The sequence below is a fragment of the Podarcis bocagei genome, assembly GCF_964188305.1.
Source record: "Podarcis bocagei genome assembly, chromosome: 3".
Classification (NCBI taxonomy): domain Eukaryota; kingdom Metazoa; phylum Chordata; class Lepidosauria; order Squamata; family Lacertidae; genus Podarcis; species Podarcis bocagei.
The window spans coordinates 69306922-69327376 of NC_138127.1; the positions used below are offsets into that span (position 1 = coordinate 69306922).

At 43.7% G+C, this 20455-nt stretch overlaps 1 long non-coding RNA gene across 1 annotated transcript in view; it reads left to right on the forward strand.

Moving 5' to 3' along the window:
• Positions 1-9690: 9690 nt before the first annotated feature.
• LOC308583821 overlaps positions 9691-20455 on the forward strand; it is a 57986-nt gene continuing 47221 nt past the window's right edge. The window contains exon 1 of the long non-coding RNA XR_014006426.1: positions 9691-9777. This is a non-coding gene — a long non-coding RNA (uncharacterized lncRNA). The remainder of the gene's footprint in view (positions 9778-20455) is intronic.

Sequence of the window (20455 nt, forward strand, 5' to 3'; positions counted from 1 at the left end):
TTTGCTGTAGAGGGAGGAGTCCAACAGAGCTGAAGAAGAAGAAGAGAAGAGTTTGGATTTGATATCCTGCTTTATCACTACCCGAAGGAGTCTCAAAGCGGCTAACAATCTCCTTTCCCTTCCTCCCCCACAACAAACACTCTGTGAGGTGAGTGGGGCTGAGAGACTTCAAAGAAGTGTGACTAGCCCAAGGTCACCCAGCAGCTGCATGTGGAGGAGCAGGGAATCGAACCCGGTTCACCAGGTCACGGGTCCACTGCTCTTAACCACTACACCACACTGGCTCTGAGAATTAACGTGTGGGAAGAGAGGGGGAGATGAGGTTGGGGGTGAAGAGGCTGGGCCCTTAACAGTGTGCCGGTACTTCTATCATTCTAAAACAATACTGAACTGTTTGGACCCTATTTTGAATTTTATTTTAAATTTAATATTGGACCTCCTCCAGTCCCTCAAAAGCATTTCTGGAATCCCTGATACGGGGCATATCTAGGACCAAATCTAAATCTAGCTCGTCAAAATGTAAAGTGGACAATCTCGTATTAAGTGGCTCAGTCATTTTTGACGATGAGTTGGCATCAGGGTCCCACTCCTAATGCCTTCTTTTTAAAAAACTAAAAAGGTGATATGGTAGTGAATAGGCAATAATGAATTATAATATTGCTGAATACCAGCATCACAATAGTGATCCTAGTGCTACCCCGCAGCTGGTCCTGGATTAATTTTGGTTGTGTAAAAAGATCCTTTTGCTGATTTCGGAGTACACATCATCTGGTAAATATTTGGTGAAGACTGAGTTTTAATATGCGACTTACTTACTTGTTATTGCTGTAAGTAGAAAATCACCAAGATAGGAAGCAGTCCTCAATGTAATGCATAAACAATTCCACTAGAAGAATAACAGAGAGTCATTCAGTTGTGCTACGTGCAACTTGAACTAAATATAGTTAAACTGAGAGAGTTAGAGAAGGGTGCATGGTTTTCATTAGACAATTAATTGGACAATTTGCATGACACCACTTTCCATCATTCTATTGCCACAGGCTCTATTGAGAATCCCACTGACACTTTATGATGGATGGCAAGCTTGGGTTACTTGCTTCTCTCTTCCATGGGGAAACTCAGAAGGAAGGGACAGAGGAAAGAAAGCAGAGAGGGAAAATATATAAGTTGTAGCAGCTCAGGTTGAATAGTGGCGGCACTCACCATCCCATTAAATTCCAGACTCTGGCCCAGTGTGTCACTGTGATGGCCTGGGATTCAGACTTGGAGGCTGAACCTGAGGAATCCCAGCCTGCAGAGGATTCCCCGCCTCCAGAACCAGCTGAGCCGGGGCTGGGGCCTGAGCCTGAAGGGTCCTCACCTGTGCTGGATCCTCAGGTGCAGGCACCAGCTGAGTCTGCTCTGGCTCCTGAGGGGATGGACGACCCATTGCCTGCAGGTGCTCCACTCTCAGCCCTGTCAGGGGAGGCTGAGGTTGCCTCTGGGTCCGGTAACCCTCCAGCCTCTCCTGAGCTGCAGAGGCTCAGGGCAGAGAGGCGGAGGGAACTAAGTTCCCCCAGGAGGAGTGCTCGCCTCCAGGACAGGAGAGGCGAGTTACCTGTGGACTGTCCTATGCCTCGGGGCAGATAAAAGCCAGCCAGCCCCAGTCCCAAGCTGTGGGAGCAACGTTGTTGGTAGCCAGTTCCTGCCTGCATCCTGTCCTGCTGGATCTCCTGACCTCGCCCGACTCCCTGCCTTGGACCCAGCTTCAGCTTTGACGGATGGCCTCAATATTGCACCCTCGACCTCAGACTGGACTCAGACCATGCCTCATGGAAACCCACGGGACCAGCACAGTCACTAAATTAAACGGGAGGCAAAGCTAAGCAGGGCACATTCTCTGGGATTCACTGTAGGGAACTCTAAAGAGGAAAGATGGGGAAATGTTAGGACGGCAATCCTGTTCACACCTCGCTGAGAGTAAATGCCACTGAGCTTAGCAAGACAACTTCAGGTAACTGGGACCAGGTTGCATAGCACATGAAACCATCAGAAGACCCTGTTGGGTCAGGTCAACAGCCCATCCAGTTCAGCATCGTGTTCTCACAGTGGCCAGCCAGATGCCCGCGGGAAACCTGCAAGCAGAAGTCGGGCACTCTGCCCTCCTGTGGTTTCCAGCAGCTGGTATCCAGAATCATGGCTGCCTCCAACCGTGGAGGCAGAGCATAGCCATCATGGCTGGTAGCATTCAATAGCCATCTTCTCCATGAATTTGTCTACTCCTCTTTTAAAGCCAACCAAATCGGTGGCTACCACTGCCTCCTGTGGCAGAGAGTTCCATAGTTGAACGATGTGCTGCGATACAGAAAGGTTGTAAGTGGTAACAGAATAAGAATACAGAAATGTATCCATGCAATAATATTATCTGGGCAATCAGCTCTATTCCCTCTATTTCAACTCATCCCTGTCATTATATCCCCTTCCCCCCACATGCCCAGTACAGGGACCCTACACCTGTAGCACACACAACCCTATTCACATCTTCCCTCAATACATGGATGGCTGACAGAGGGCATGGGGGGGCATGGCCAGTAGGTGTGGCCCTGATCTTCTTTTTAAAAAATAATGTATATTTTTAAAAATAACATTATTAGGGTTGTTGTTGTTTTCAAAACAAACAAAAAATACTGAAAATAAAGCATTATTATTATTATTATTATTATTATTATTATTATTATTATTATTATTATTAATTTGTATCCTGCCCTCCCCGGCTGAGGCCAGGCTCAGAGCAGCTAACATCATAAAAACAACACAGCAGTCTAAAGCATAGAATATCATTTAACCTAGAGCAAAAGAAAGAAAGCCTAGATGTTAGTGAGAGTTCAGGGTGGTTTTTCTTATTCATGCAATCAGTAAAAACAGTATCAGTCAGTATCTTTTTCCTTTATGGAGTGATATTTTGTTGGTCTATTTCGCTATCAGGGCCAATTGCCAAAGGCTTTTAAGACCATTCGATAAATGTGCCCCTTTCAAGTCTTTCCAAAACTGAGCTATAACAAGTCTAGCTGCTAACCATAGATAACCAGTAAGAGTTTTAAAGGAGATATCTGCATTCTGACCCTGCTCTATGTTTGCTGCATTCTGACCCTGCATTATGTTTGCTGAAGAAAACCTAAATTACTTTGAAATAATTTATTGCCACTCTTGGCAAAAGCATTCATAAGTTCTATGTCCCTGGTTGTTTCACTGACTTTTATTTTCAACCATATCTGAATGTTCACTTTCTGTTAGCACTTTCCTTTAAAAACATTTAACACTTGTAATCCAGTGGTTCTCAAACCGTGCAGCATGCATCTGGGTGGGGTTTGGGAGCACCTGGAAGGCAGTAGGGTCCTAAGGAGGAATAGGATCCTGAAACACGTGGTGCTTTTCTCCTCCTTCGGCTTCAATAGTTGAAGGGCTGAATTTCCCTAGACAGAGGAGTCTCACCTATATGCTGGGATAAACATCATCCCAATGCAATTTGGGGAAAAGGAAGTTCAGGAAAAGTGGCTGCATTGTTCTCATATTTACTTGCGTGCAGGTTTTAAGAGATAGCTAATAACCCTACATTGCCAGCATTACAAACTAATTCCACAAATCCTCACATGCAGCATCAGTTTGTATGCAAGGACTTGTACGTGGCACACTTAACAAAAGAACCAGCATCTTTGTTTAGGTGGTTAGCCTTAAGCTCAGCGGCCAATGAGGCCCCCAGAGCCTCTCTATTTCCATGACAGAGTGTGCCTCTGATCTGTAGCATAGTGGAATGGCCAGGGGGTTCAGGAGGAATAGACAAGGCGGCTTCTGCTGATGCCTCCTCCTATCTACTGCCTTGGGCAATTGCCTCACTCTGCCTAATGGCAGAGCTGGCCCTGGTCAAAAGATGCTCAAGGTGATTTGCAGTAAATTAAGTCCCCAAAATAGGAAAGCAGTATGGAACAAATGTAAAGTTAAGTATCAGTAGCATTTTTTTTAAGTATCCCTATCTCAAGTGGGGGGGAGAGTCTCCCATTTAAGGTACCTGGGGATATCCAAAGGGTTTAATAATATGCCTACCACTAAGGGTTATATCCATTGTTAGTCCTATCTTAGCTATTGTTTTCAATGGGTCTGTCCTGAGTATAATTTAGTTTTCTCCTGCTCTAGAGGGTAGGACTCGAACCAATGGCTTCAAGTTACAAGAAAGGAGATTTCTGAATAAACATGGGAAAACGTTCTGACAGTAAGAGCTGTTCGACAGTGGAACAGTCTCCCTCGGTAGGTTGTGGACTCCCCTTCCTTGGAGGTTTTTAAGCAGAGGTTGGATGGCCATCTATCATGGAAGCTTTAGTTGAGATTCCTGCATTGCAGGGAGTTGGGCTAGATGACCCCTAGGTCCCTTCCTACAATTATATAATTCTATGGCTACAACGCGGGTGGCGCTGTGGGTAAAAGCCTCAGCGCCTAGGGCTTGCCGATCGAAAGGTCGGCGGTTTGAATCCCCGCGGTGGGATGCGCTCCCGCTGCTCGGTCCCAGCGCCTGCCAACCTAGCAGTTCGAAAGCACCCCTGGGTGCAAGTAGATAAATAGGTACCGCTTACCAGCGGGAAGGTAAACGGCGTTCCGTGTGCTGCGCTGGCTCGCCAGATGCAGCTTTGTCACGCTGGCCACGTGACCCGGAAGTGTCTCCGGACAGCGCTGGCCCATGGCCTATAGAGTGAGATGGGCGCACAAACCCCAGAGTCTGTCAAGACTGGCCCGTTCGGGCAGGGGTACCTTTACCTTTACCTTTATGGCTACAACAGTTGAAGTTCTGTTTCAACAGTGGTGCCACTACAAAGAAAACTCTGTCATTTTTCGCACAGCACGCTTCAATGGTAGATATTTCTCAAATAAGTGAATCATAGAATCAGAATCATAGAGATGGAAGAGACCACAAGGGCCATCGAGTCCAACCCCCTGCCAAGCAGGTGGAAGTGTTCCTCTTCCACCAGGTTTGAGAATCTCTCTTTGTTGCAGCAGTTCCACTGGTACTGACAACAGTTAGGAACACTAGTGCTGACCAGACCCAAACATTTATAAAACAGTCAGCAGCTGTGAACACTGGAAGAAACAGCCAGCAAAGGGTTTCAGGGAGACAGTTTCACTAAAACTAGACATAGAGCTCTGCTGAAATGAATAGCGCTATTCCAGCGCATGAATCAAATATGTGTACAGTACATCCCTCACTTATCTAAACAGCCTGGGGCTCATCCAAAGCAACCAGACAGTCCGTAAGCTTGGATACATTTGAGAGCTGTGTACACAGAGGTTGCGCAGCTGAGGCACCTTTGAAATATTGTAAATGCGGAACGAGGGGGGGCACTTTTCCTGGTTTCATCCCAGTTTTTGGCTGGCTGGGGCTGATGAGAGTTGAAGTCCGAAACATCTGGAAGGTACCAGGTTGGGGAAGTCTGCTGTGAGAGCAGAAGTGTGGAAGCTGTCTGGCTCCAGGCGTTGCTGGACTCCAATTCCCTTCACCCCTCACTAAGGATGCAGGAGAATTCTGTCCGAAACAAAAGTGAAAATGGCTTCAATTAGCATATTTGTCCGAGGTCAGGAATGGAAATCATAGAAGTGAATACAAGTGATATTCACTATTGTGAATTTGCCTTTCATTAAAATGCATTGAAGTCGATTGTCAGCCATTGCAGATAGTGAGACTAATAATAATAATAATAATAATAATAATAATAATAATAATAATAAAATTTATACCCTGCCCATCTGGCTGGGTTTCCCCAGCCACTCTGGGCAGCTTCCAACAGAATATTAAAATACAATAACCTATTAAACATTAAAAGTTTCCCTAAACAGGGCTGCCTTCAGATGTCTTCTAAAAGTCTGGTAGTTATTTTTCTCTTTGACATCTGGTGGGAGGGTGTTCCACAGGGCGGGTGCCACTACTGAAATGGCCCTCTGCCTGGTTCCCTGTAACTTGGCTTCTTGCAGTGAGGGAACCGCCAGAAGGCCCTCTGCACTGGACCTCAGTGTCCGGGCAGAATGATGGGGGTGGAGATGCTCCTTCAGGTATACTGGACCAAGGCCATTTAGGGTTTAAAGGTCAGCACCACTACACTACAACAATGTAGATTTTTGCAGAAGTGCTTACTGTGATGAGCACAGGATAGAAATCACTGCCTCCTTACAACCCTTCCCCTCACTACTGGCCAGGCTGTCTGAGGCTGATGGGAGCTGGTCACACTTTCCCCATTTCTCTCATAAAGTTTAAAGATCTGTAATCAGGTGAATCCTTAACAGAAAATCCTCTCTCCCTACCCCAGCTGGAGGCTGATTTCTTGTCAATGACCTATGTGACTGGCCCTGCCACCACCTTGGTTCGAGGACCTTTCAGTCTTACAGGAATGCCATGGGCTGAGTTCACAGAAAAAGCAGCTCTCACAGCAGAGCTTTAATGCTTAAAAAGTAGCTGACTAAGCTGCATGCGAAATGCACAGGCAGCAAGGAGCCCTTGCAGTCCAAATTTACCTCTTGAAGATTCTGTTTTGTTTTCTTTTCTTAATGTGTACTGAAGGACTATTTTAAGCCTGGTGTCATCAAAGCTCAGCCCCAGGGTCTATTTTCAGTGCCCAAGGCACAGCTCTTGAACAGGTGAGCTAATAATAACGGAGGAGGGGGCACCACCACTGAGTGTATATTGAGTGAAGTTTCCTCAGTGTTGAGTAAACATCTGGGATGAAGGAAGGCATGATTTAAATGAGACATTAGCAGGGCAAAAATGTTGATTTGTGTGGGCAGTTATTGCGATTGGCATAACATTTTTAAAAAGTGATTTTCCCGTGTGCAGCTACCCCATAATTTGACTCGAAATGAACTGCAGGCTCAGCAGATGCTGCAGCAGCATGCAGACACTACGCTCACGTTGGTCTGCGCACAGGATCAAATGCCATTAAACATGACCACATCTGCCTACGTGGGCAAGCACTTTGCCAGTGCCTCATTTAAACTGGGCCAAAAAGAGAAGTCAGCAGGCACATTTCAGGCAGGTGTGAGCCCTTAAACCTTTTTTTAAAAAAGTAATTAACTCCTTTGAAAACCTGAGTTTTAACTTAAAAGCTTTGATGATGTCATTCACTTACTTTATTTAATTCACTTTGGCAAGTTGTCCCAGTTTCTGAACAATAGGGGAGAAAGACAGCACAGTGCAAGTTCTTTCAGCTACTGGGGAGGGGGATCACCTTTTAAAATGTGTTTATTACTTACTTTTATTTATTTCACAAGATTTATACACTACTTGTCTGTAATAAAATCTCAAAACAGTTTACAAAAAGAATAAAACCATAACTTTTTTTAAAAAGTAAACTTCTGTAACTGTCATTTAAAGATAATGCAAGCTTACCACAGTAAAACATAAGTCTTAAATAAACAGTAATTGACTAAAGTATAGTATTTACCATATGACATATTTATAATAAATAATAAAAATATATTGCTACTTTTATTTAATTATAAAAGTGTGTCTGGCTGGTTTTGTACCATGTATAAAATACCACAGCTACTGAGTTATAGTTAAAGGTGCTAGTAAACAGTATTGTATAGGTATTTGGTGGCAGCAGAGGGCATCCTTTGTGTGCCTGCACACAGCACCCCTGACCCTATGTGACTCCCGGCAGAGTGCTCCTGGACCACCTCCCCAAGTCGCGAACCTTGAGGTTCCCACCAAACCTCAGTTTAAATAATCAATCATGACAGGGGAGGCGGAGCCAGGGGAGCGGACCAGGTAAGGGTAGGGTCTGCTCTTTAAGCATAAAAGGGGGTGGAGTCTACCTGGGAGCTCTCAGTCGGCTCCAGAGTTGCACCTGCCCTCCCCTCCCTTAGTTTAGGCCTTTTATTGCAGGTTAACTTCTTCTTTACAGGCATGCAGGCGCTGCTACGGTCTTACGATGGTTGCTGTTAAAGGACCGGGAAGAAATTTCCCCTGCATTGGCAGGTTTCGCCTTCCCCGTAGCAAAATGTCACAACTTTGGCGGTTTTAGGCCTTGGGCAGAATCCTTTAGTCTATCTTCCCTAAATGGGTGTGTGTGAAGTGGTGACACAGGTTCCCCGTTAAAGGGGTTGTTTTGAGGGGAGTCATTGGCCATACGCCGATAGGTTGTCAGTGCAGTCTCCTGTGTTTCGGTGAAATGGGGGGTGGGCTCTCTGCTTAAATATACATCTTCCAGAGCCAGCCCAATCCCCAGACAGATTGGTTAACCCTGATGTGCCCCAGATCCCCAGCCAGGGACTGGGAGGGATAAACATCCAATGCCTAAGCCAAGGTCTTCCTTGGTTTAATAAAGTTGTGGCCAATTTTAATCCCATACCATGTCACGATTCATTATTCCACTCGGGTGTTGCCTGGGGTTGAGGGGTCTCTGCCTGGGCACACAAATAAGGGCTGGTTCTCCACGTGTAAAGAAAAAGTTAACTTGCCACAGCTATTTAGAAGGTTTGCAGTTAAAGTCTGACAGCTGAAAGGTCACTATTGCCCCACCTGTAGTTACTACAGCTTAGCTCCTTGTCTTGCCTTCATGTCAGTCTCTTGCTCTGCTTCAGCAGTTATCCTAATAAAGCTTTGGATACTTTATTTGATTCTGCTTTTTCCTATTCCAGCAATATTCCTGAATCTATTTTGCAAGACAAGAAACAGAGAAACTGCTGAAGCTGTGTGTGAGTGTGTGTGCAGGCAGTCCTTTTCCTGTAGGTAAAGATCTTAGCCAGTGATCCTGTTCACGTATATTTTTGGTTTTAAATCCCTTCAGATGGGGTGAATGTGTTGAGCTTGGAGAAAGTGACTATTTTCTTAAACTATTGCTAGGCACTCCAATATATTTATATTTCAGCTTTTTAAAAAGATATTTTGGGGGAAAGAGCAGATTATCTTTCCATGTTTGGACAGCAGTGAGCACATGGAAGTGAACGCTGACACAATCTCAGTGATAAATAATAAAATAACAGGTGCCAGACACTGGTCTATTTGAAACTGTGTCATACTTTACTTGGCTGTTACACAAAAACAGATGTCAGGGGAAGGTCAAATTAAGGGCAATTCAATTAAGTGTGAACAGGTGCCTCAAGACCACCATGAAATTTACTGCCTGGTTAAGCCAAGCTAGCAGTGCTTGCTGTTGGGCGATCTTTCCTTTCTGATCAAGAGACATTAAACTGGCACGTGGAACAGATAAGCTTTAAGGTCTTCACAAACCTCCCTTAACTCCCTGTGTGAGGTTAGTATGTTGCGATGATGCATTGCTTCACAATGCAGATTCTGAAATTAATAGTAAGTTAAACGGCTTGCTAAATTAGGGTTGCCATTTTTCAAACCACGAAAATCCAGACAGGAAAGCTGTTGACCTTTTTTTGGGTGTGGGCATGGAGAAAGTCACATTTTACCAATTTCTGCACAGACACTGCTACCGTGAAATACCAGTTGTATGGGAACCCTAATGTATTCCATAAGGGGAGATTGGTTTGCACAAATGTGTATATTAGGCAGAACTGCATACAGGAAAGGACCAATCAACATGCAACCATGCAGAAGCTAGAAGTTACTTTTGAAACAGCCCTAAAAGAGCCCAGAAAGAGCAAAACCAGCACGAAAACAGCACCTAGCAATCCCAGGAGCCTTTGCAAATGCAATCCCAGGAGCCCTTGCACTGACCATTGAGGCCTGTGGAGAGTTGAATTTGAGCAGGGAGTTTTGGAGGGAGTGGTTATGGCGGAGTTTGGTGATTGGTAAGTGCTGCTGGGCTTTTTAAAAGGGTTTCCAGAGGTTTAAAGATTATTTGCAAGCTTTTTCTAATGGTATTTCAAATGATGCAATTTCGCTGACACCATGCGATGCCTCGGAACGTCAGGCCTGCGTAAATTGGGAGTTGCCTGTATACAAATGTGTTACATTAAGAGAAATCCACAGGGAAATGCAGATGAATTTTCATAAGATTTTTTTTTAATGTGGAAATGTGGATAACTGGTTTTAAGCTTAGAAAAATGAGAAATTAAGAGAAAATAAATTGACAAATTTCTCCCCCTTCTAATGATAATACAGGGTTTCGTTTTTTTCTCTCAGTTGTGAACAACTGAGGGGTTCTCCTAGGCCAGGTTGCTGAATTTGACCCTGTTTGAGCCATTGAGGAAGGACGCCTTTTGCTCATTCTTATGTATCCTTTCGTACCAGGCTGTAGGATTGGGCTGCCTAATATGCCAATAGTACATTGTTTAAAACGGGGCAGAGATTACTGAATAATTAAAAAACACCTTCATTCACTCTAAGTTGAGTAATGAAGTGGGAACGAGCCAGAATTCATTAGTGATAGTGCTGAGTGACAGTATAATAGATTTTCAGCACTTTCCTCCCAGGTTTATGGAATATAGAGTTCCACAAATAGGCCATCTCTTGTAGACCATTATTCATATTAGACAAAGAAATGAGGGAAAGCAAACTTTCATTGTAAGGAACTGCAGAGAAAATGGAGCCGAACCTTTGTCTGTCCCAATTTGAGTTAGAGTGAAATAGGCCATTCTTAACTAGTGAATTAATTATGGAAAGTGCTCCCATTACATTTAACATATGTAACTATTATTGTTTTTCACTGACATGAGTTATTCTGGGTATTTGTTCTGATCAAGATGAAAGATGAGGAAGTTCCCATTCCAGGATGCATTGATTTAAATGTGATCAGTATTCCTAATTAAACTTTGGAAGATCAGGGGGAAAGGGAGAAAATGTTTAAGCAGTGTACTAATTTCAGAGAGTACCTTCAAGCAAAGGGTCTGAGAGTCAAAATAATGAGAGAAATCTAGTTTGGTTTCACTTATTTCCTACCTAGATCTTTATCATGGAATTGTATCTAGCACCAGCTAATTCTGCTCCCACTTTACCTGACATTTTCCATAGTACAATGGTACCTTGGTTTATGAACTTAATCCATTCCGGAAGTCCGTTCTTAAACCAAAACTGTTCTTAAAAAGAGGTGCGCTTTCCCTAATGAGGCCTCCCGTCTCTGGTTCCCTTCTACCATTCAGATTCCATTATTAGACCAAGGTAAAGTTCTCAAACCAAGACACTGTTTCCAGTTTGCAGAGTTTGTAAACCAAATCTTCTTAAACCGGACTGTTCTTAAACCGAGGTACCACTGTATGTAAACAAACAAGGGTGACAGGGAGGCCTAACTCTAAACTTTTGGCAAGGGGCAAGGCAGGAAAGGACACTGGAGAGCCACAACTGGTTGTGATGCACAGCATGCTTGTAATCATATTTAGGGACAAATGTGTTTGGCATGGGAACAGCTGGTGGAACCCAGTTGTCTCATACGGTGTGAAGTATCTCTCTGGTGACCATGCATAGGTTACTGTTGCTCCGCTTAGCATGCCTCACAGGGTTATGAGGATGAATACTGGATTCAGTCTGAATTCCTTCCAAGAAGGGCAGGAAAGGCATGTGTGTGTAACAGCTACAAATAAGCAGTTGGGGGAGGGGGAGAGAGAATCTGCCTTCCCCTACTGCTACTGGCAATTCAGGTGGAACTGGGAAGAGGCCTTGAATATTCATCTGCCAAGAAGCGCTCTCTCTCCAGCTCACAACACTGCTCCCAAACTGAGTGCTAGAATGACTTTGTGAACAAAACAAACTCCATTAGTAATAAAAGTGTTGGGGCGGTGTGGTTTTTCTAAAATATTATTTATGAATGCCAACAGGAATGCTATTGCAACAACTTCAAAGAAAGTTCAGCTGGCACATTATTAAGAAGGGAAAACATGTTGAGGTGGCTGCTTGGTTTCAGAGCTAAGCAATCTGAGCAGAAGGCAGTTATGTAGCAGAGTTCTGGAAGCCTTCCATCCACTGCTGCTGCTCCCAGATATTAACCCAAGATGCAGACTAAACATTTGTACCCTGTTTGCACTGCCAGCTGACAAATGAAGGTAATTAATGAGCAGCTATAAGGTAGAAGAGTCTGGAAAATTGCAAGGCTTGTCAACTAAAATGCCCAGCGCTGACGCCAGAGTATGGATTTGAGTGCCTTAGGCCTGCTAAGTAATCTTGCACAGATGTGCACTTTATATTGACTTTCTGCAAAGTATTCCTTGCGTTGTACTTTTTTGGTTCCTCTGTGTAAGATCATCCCCTTGACCAATTCTTTCTGGCAGGCCATAGGCAGGGAAGAAATATCACCACTGCATATTCCGCTGCCAGTCATAGGAAGCAGCTGGCAATGGGATTAGACACTTGTCAGTGTTACATGCAGGTGTCAGTTCTTTAAAGACTCCTCTGACAATGCATGCTCTCAGAGACAGTAAAATCAGTTGCATCTGCTCTACCGCTTACTAGCAATTTCTACTGGGAACCCAGACCAAGGCTTTCCAAAATACAGTGATAAAGTGGGAGGCCCACAATCCTTCCAGCTCTCAGGTGAAAATTTATTGCCTCTGTTTTTCCCAGCCTAATGTAGGAAGACTCCTGTTGGATGAGATGAGAGGTCTATCTCCTCCAGCATCTTGTTTCATTCAATGGCTCACTGTATGTCATATACTATTTTAGGGCGCTTCCACACTGTTGCTGTTTTGGGGTGGGGTTCAACCATGTACAAGCAAATCCAGGTTGTGCAATTATAGTTGATTGGTGGTCGTCTTGCCTAACAAGCCCACTTCCTGTGGCTGCAAAAAGTTGGACTGGCCATCAATCACTGGCCAGATTTTCACTTCCATAGGAAGTTGCAGCAAGGAAAGTCATGGGGAATTAACTGGAAAGTGAGGGATAACACTTGCAATTTATACAATGTCTTCTAACCTACCTGCAAACAAATCAAAATGAATACTTGTGAAATAGCCAGTGTTGTCCAATTTTCCTGCAAACGAATCAGGATGAATGCGCAATTAAGAAATAAAAATGTGGAAGAGCACTTAAGAGCCAGATATCCATTGACTTAAGTTCTTGTGACTAGCAAAACCTATACTAAAGTAGCATGGATATTTTCTCCCCTCTCCCACCACACACATTACTGTGCTGCTGCCCATCAATCACTGGCCAGATTTTCACTTCCAAAGGATGACATTTTCCTGGATATTTTCAACATAGGATATATTTCTTCTAATTGCATTCTCAACCCAGTGCGGGAGCCAGTGCAACAAGTCCCCCTAGTGTAATGCGACTTGCTCTTTATCCTGCCTACATGCCCCTGTATCTCCCCTCAAATTGGCTGTTGGGGGTTGAGGAGAACCCCCAGAATATGATGCAGGGGACGAGAGGGTAGATTATTCCATCAGGTAAGCTGAAATGCTTGCACTGATGTAACAATTGTAGTAGCGCAGTGTTTAGAATTCCATCTTAAACTTTAAGAGCACCTCCCACATCTAGTTTAAGAGATTAGACCCAAGCAGGAGGCAAGGTTAGAAGCTAGAGAGAGAAAGCAGCTAAAGGAGAGAAGACCTGTTGTACATAGTTCTTTAATAAATCTATTTCTTGTTCAACTTCTCTGGCCTGCTTATTATTAATTAAGGAACACCGCAGTTAAGAGTGTTGGATTTACACCAGTGAGAAATGGATTCAAATCCAGTAAACCAAACATCTTACTGGATTATCAGGGACAGTTGTTATATTTCAGTCTAATTTACCTCACAGTACTGCGAGAATAAAGGATTATATATAAGAGGAAAAAATGTAAATAGTAATACACCAGATTATAAATGCACTGAGAATGCATTTGATTCAGCAAAGGAAACACAGCCCAGAATAACTAAGGAGATAGTACAAGAATACTTGGCTAGTTTAGATGTATTCAAGTCTCCAGGGCCAGATGAACTGCATCCAAGAGTATTAAAAGAACTGGCAGATGTGATCTCAGAACCACTGGCAGTCATCTTTGAGAATTCCTGGAGAACAGGCGAAGTCCCGGCAGACTGGAGGAGGGCAAATGTTGTCCCTATTTTCAAAAAGGGGAAAAGAGAGGACCCAAATAATTATCGCCCAGTCAGTCTGACATCAATACCAGGGAAGATTCTGGAGCAGATCATTAAGCAAACAGTCTGTGAGCACCTAGAAAGGAATGCTGTGATCACCAATAGTCAGCATGGATTTCTGAAAAATAAGTCATGTCAGACTAACCTGATCTCGTTTTTTGACAGAATTACAAGCCTGGTAGATGAAGGGAACGCAGTGGATGTAGCCTACCTTGATTTCAGCAAGGCATTTGACAAGGTGCCCCATGATATTCTTGTAAAGAAGCTGGTAAAATGCGGTCTTGACTATGCTACCACTCAGTGGATTTGTAACTGGCTGACTGACCGAACCCAAAGGGTGCTCATCAATGGTTCCTCTTCATCCTGGAGAAGAGTGACTAGTGGGGTGCCACAGGGTTCTGTCTTGGGCCCGGTCTTATTCAACATCTTTATCAACGACTTGGATGATGGACTCAAGGGCATCCTTATCAAATTTGGAGATGACACCAAACTGGGAGGGGTGGCTAACACCCCAGAGGACAGGATCACACTTCAAAACGACCTTGACAGATTAGAGAACTGGGCAAAAACCAACAAGATGAATTTTAACAGGGAGAAATGTAAAGTATTGCACTTGGGCAAAAAAAATGAGAGGCACAAATACAAGATGGGGGACACCTGGCTTGAGAGCAGTACATGTGAAAAGGATCTAGGAGTCTTGGTTGACCATAAACTTGACATGAGCCAACAGTGTGACGTGGCAGCTAAAAAAGCCAATGCAATTCTGGGCTGCATCAATAGGAGTATAGCATCTAGATCAAGGGAAGTAATAGTGCCACTGTATTCTGCTCTGGTCAGACCTCACCTGGAGTACTGTGTCCAGTTCTGGGCACCACAATTCAAGAAGGACACTGACAAACTGGAACGTGTCCAGAGGAGGGCAACCAAAATGGTCAAAGGCCTGGAAACGATGCCTTATGAGGAACGGCTAAGGGAGCTGGGCATGTTTAGCCTGGAGAAGAGGAGGTTAAGGGGTGATATGATAGCCATGTTCAAATATATAAAAGGATGTCACATAGAGGAGGGAGAAAGGTTGTTTTCTGCTGCTCCAGAGAAGCGGACACGGAGCAATGGATCCAAACTACAAGAAAGAAGATTCCACCTAAACATTAGGAAGAACTTCCTGACAGTAAGAGCTGTTCGACAGTGGAATTTGCTGCCAAGGAGTGTGGTGGAGTCTCCTACTTTGGAGGTCTTTAAGCAGAGGCTTGACAACCATATGTCAGGAGTGCTCTGATGGTGTTTCCTGCTTGGCAGGGGGTTGGACTCAATGGCCCTTGTGGTCTCTTCCAACTCTATGATTCTATTATTCTATACCAAATATAGATCTATTCTCTGCTGTATGCCATTGACTTTCTTTCAACAAGTAATGAACACACAAGATTAAGCTGCAGTTTATTACTTTTTGTAAATACTAAAATGCTCTCCTGTTGAATAGTAATTAGAAATATTGAAGAATAGGCAGTTGGTTGATATTAAAGCTGCAATATTAACATCGTCATTCAGTATTCCTCGCTGGCTATTTTAACAGTTGCAATCAGTGGCAAATTAGCTTTCTTGTGAAAATCATTACATACCAATAATATGGTTTACTCCATCTTTTTGTGAGACGAGCAAATCTTTCACAGAGGCACCGACAGCCACAGGAAGTGAATGGGAAGTTTGACCATAGAAAGGGTAGTTCACACAGCTACTAAAGCACCCAAAAATGCATTCATAAGGATTTTGCCATCATGAGTAAAATCTGACATGCACATTGGCTCTTTTGTATTCTTTATCAAGAGGCCAGGGTACAATCCCAAATCTGGCCACTGCCCAGTAGGGCTTAACAGAACCACAGGGCCACTGCCAAATCTGTCACCTTTTTGTGCATACAAGCCAGGGTGGAAAGTAGAGGGGAGTGACTCAGGAACAACCTGCAGCATGCACAGCAATTGAGCCCAAATCAGGCCTGGTGCTGTCACATGAATGCCCCATTTCAGAATTTTCTGCTAGCTGCTGCCCACAGGAAACACTTCTACTCACCCATTTGGTAGGCAGAACAGAGAGCTCTGCACCAATGGAGCAACATTAGTATCAGTCCACAGGCAGAAGCTGGAGGAGACTATCTGGCATGACTGGGCAGATAGACACCTCCAGCCAGCACCCTATCTAGTTCAGGTGCTCTATAGCTGCTTTTTTAAAAAAAGGGAAAACTGTGGATGATCATCATGTTTCTCCCCACATTACATTTAATTCAGCCCTGGATTTCATCTCATGGAGGAAGGACCATTGTACAGTACAGTGGTACCTTGGGTTAAGTACTTAATTCGTTCTGGAGGTCCGTTCTTAACCTGAAACTGTTCTTAACCTGAAGCACCACTTTAGCTAACGGGGCCTCATGCTGCTGCCATGCCGCCGGAGCACAATTTCTGTTCTCATCCTGAAGCAAAGTTCTTAACCCAAGGTACTATTTCTGGGTTAGCAGAGTCTGTAACCTGAAGTGTATGTAACCTGAAGCATATGTAACCCGAGGTACCACTGTATAGCCATGCAACTGCTCACGTTTGTGGACAGTTCTCACAAACTACTTAATTCATGGCAACTTCGGTTTCTATTCAATGGGTGGTGACTTTCAGCTGCTCTGTAGCCATATCCCAAGCTTGCAATGTGGCCTGTGTACAATGGACTCATGTGGAATGAGCCACTGTTGTTGTTTTAAACAGTTTTCATGAGGCTGGTTTGTGCTGAGTTCTACACATGGCACAATTTTTTGCACAATGGGCTCAGCATCTAGAAGCACAACTAAAAAGCAGCATGAATTGCCTATAAACTACACATCTTGTTTACTGAAAGAATCATAAAGCTTGCCCTATGCAGCCAGTCCTACACATGTTCACACTGAAGTTGAGTCCTCTTACGTTCAATGGAACTTGCTCCCAAGTAAGTTTGCATAGGATAGCATCCTCTATCTGGCTTTAGTCATATAGTGGCTTCCAGACTGCACAAAGCATTTAATCCCAGAGGTGTTTGTTGCTAGTGAGAGCAGCATTTGAGAGCACATGCTTGGTGATTTCAGTTAAATTTAAGCCCCTTCCAGGGATGCTTTGCAGACAAAGCCCAGCAATTTGCTCACCAGTCCATTTTCTTTCATGTAGAAGGGCTGGATTATTCTTCATTATTACAGTATATTAGGCAGAGATGTGCCAAGTGGATGCTGGCTAACATCTCTGAATGCTTAAATGATAGGTTCTCTAGCTATGTAGTAATGTAAGCTTCTGAGCTGAGTACCCTTTCATTATGCGCTATTTGAGGTCAGGCTCCAGGCTGTCAAAGTGACTTGTGACAGTTCCATATCACAGGAAATTAGGCATAGCATGAAGAGCACAAGTTCACATACCTCCACGTTTTGTATACAGAAGTCTGAGGCTTAACAAATGCTAGAAACAGGACTGTACTAGGCTAACACATGGGCTAACACACGAGTTAGAAATATGTATTGTTTTACCTTTAGTAAATGACAAGCCCTATATAATTACATTCTATTCTTACTAGGACATGGTGGTGGTTGTTGTTGTTTAGTCGTTTAGTCGTGTCCGACTCTACGTGACCCCATGGACCAGAGCATGCCAGGTACTTCTGTCTTCCACTGCCTCCCGCAGTTTGATCAAACTCATGCTGGTAGCTTCAAGAACACCATCCAACCATCTCATCCTCTGTCGTCCCCTTCTCCTTGTGCCCTCCTTCTTTCCCAACATCAGGGTCTTTTCCAGGGAGTCTTCTCTTCTCATGAGGTGGCCAAAGTATTGGAGCCTCAGCTTCACGATCTGTCCTTCCAGTGAGCACTCAGGGCTGATTTCCTTAAGAATGGATACGTTTGATCTTCTTGCAGTCCATGGGACTCTCAAGAGTCTCCTCCAGCACCATAATTCAAAAGCATCAATTCTTCAGCGATCAGCCTTCTTTATGGTCCAGCTCTCACTTCCATACATCACTACTGGGAAAACCATAGCTTTTACTATACGGACCTTTGTTGGCAAGGTGATGTCTCTACTTTTTAAGATGCTGTCTAGGTTTGTCATTGCTTTTCTCCCAAGAAGCAGGCCTCTTTTAATTTTGTGACTGCTGTCACCATCTGCAGTGATCATGGAGCCCAAGAAAGTAAAATCTCTTACTGCCTCCATTTCTTCCCCTTCTATTTGCCAGGAGGTGATGGGACCAGTGGCCATGATCTTCGTTTTTTTGATGTTGAGCTTCAGACCATATTTTGCACTCTCCTCTTTCACCCTCAATAAAAGGTTCTTTATTTCCTCCTCACTTTCTGCCCTCAAGGTTGTGTCATCTGCATATCTGAGGTTGTTGATACTTCTTCCGGCAATCTTAATTCCGGTTTGGGATTCATCCAGCCCAGCCTTTCGCATGATGAATTCTGCATATAAGTTAAATAAGCAGGGAGACAATATACAGCCTTGTCATACTCCTTTCCCAATTTTGAACCAATCAGTTGTTCCATATCCAGTTCTAACTGTAGCTTCTTGTCCCACATAGAGATTTCTCAGGAGACAGATGATGTGATCAGGCACTCCCATTTCTTTAAGAACTTGCCATAGTTTGCTGTGGTCGACACAGTCAAAGGCTTTTGCATAGTTAATGAAGCAGAAGTAGATGTCTTTCTGGAACTCTCTAGCTTTCTCCATAATCCAGCGCATGTTTGCAATTTGGTCTCTGGTTCCTCTGCCTCTTCTAAATCCAGCTTGCACTTCTGGGAGTTCTCGATCCACATGGTAAATAGTGGTAAATAATTTTTGCGGTTAATAATCAACATGTATCTGTGGCACGCTATTGTGTGTGTCACATAGACCTGTGTGTTTTTGTTTGGGTGTGGATAAAACCACAGAAGGGTAAAAAACTGGGAAGAAAACCCCCAGCTCTAGCTTCCCCCTGCTCTCATTTTTCCACATTAGATAAGGATGACCTAATGTTCTTTTAGTAGAGTATGGAGGCACTCATATGAACTTTTGCTAGGTCAAGGGCTAATTTGCTAGAAGCTATTTCATTTTTCAAATATACCTATCACTGTTAGGCATCATTCTCTGGTGGGAGACAAGGGAAAGGCATGTCTGGATAGTGTTTCATGAATCCACATTTTATACCAAACTAAAAAGAATGAGGCAATTAATTTTCAATGGTTTTCTTAGAGTTTCAAGGACTTTATTCAGGGGATACTTCTGAGAGTGTTAACACTGCAGATCCAGTTAATCATTTCTTTTTCTCCAGGCCCTTCTGACTTTGGCAGAAATGGCAAAATCTGACATTAACCTTGATCTTTAATTTGACATCCATGACTTTTGGAGAGTTAATTTTTGAAACGCAGTACATACTTCAAGTTGTTTAAAGGATTTAAAATGAACGAAGATTCAGCATTGCCCCCCCCCCACAAATACCCAAATACAACAAGGTTTTGAAATTCCCTACATCTTATGAAAACAGAGAATTGAGAATAATTTTATTCCATTGGACACATGCATTGTTATTTTTTTAGCACAGGAAATGTTTCTATAAAGTTTTAAGATAACAGCATTCCTATATTTATGACCCTTATCAAACAAAACCCTGCTGAGTGTATTTTCATTTGAAAGGGCTTGCCTGCAGAGTGTGGTGCAACATGCTATTACTCTGATTGATGGAACACCCTCGTGTCCCATAAATCCCCATTATTTACATTATTAGCCATAGAACTTTTGTTTAAGCAACTGTGCCCCTTACCCAAATCACTAGTGGTGGTGAATCACATAATCCATTGGACAGGTTGCTGGAGATGGTACGGATGTCTAACTCCCTTTGACAATAGGGCTTTAGCATTTAACAATGTTCTAGATTGCACTTGTTGATGAGTGTTTCATGGACTGTTCCAGGTTTTTACCTTGAACTTTCGGATATCTTTAAGGACATCTCTAGCTCTTTTTTCCGCAGTTAAGGCAAAACAGGCAAGCAATATTCTACACAGGCAAGCAACAGGTCAGGGACACCTTCCAGCCAGTCAAAAGCACTCAGTGAGGGTATAGGGCAGACTGGTGTAGCTTGGTGAGGGATTATGGACCAAAGAGGGGCCTGAGGGTCTCCGCTTCCTAGTACAAAGGATTAACCATAACAGACTTCTTACAGTCGGGCTTTTGCTGTTCCACATAGACGCTGGATAGACCCACAGCTTAGCCTAGGCTCTCTGAACACACCACAACATATCTAGCTTTGGGTTTGTTGTGGGCACTTGCCATATTCCAAGACAGAATTAGATAGACTTTTAACACCTTTGGTTTCAATGGGGTACATAATGCTTAACTCTATGTTGGATTGTTGCCTTGCTGCAAGGCACTTAACCTACTTATTTATAGTTCCCAACTCATTTTTCATAGGCCAGGGTAGTAGCACAAGAGGCCTA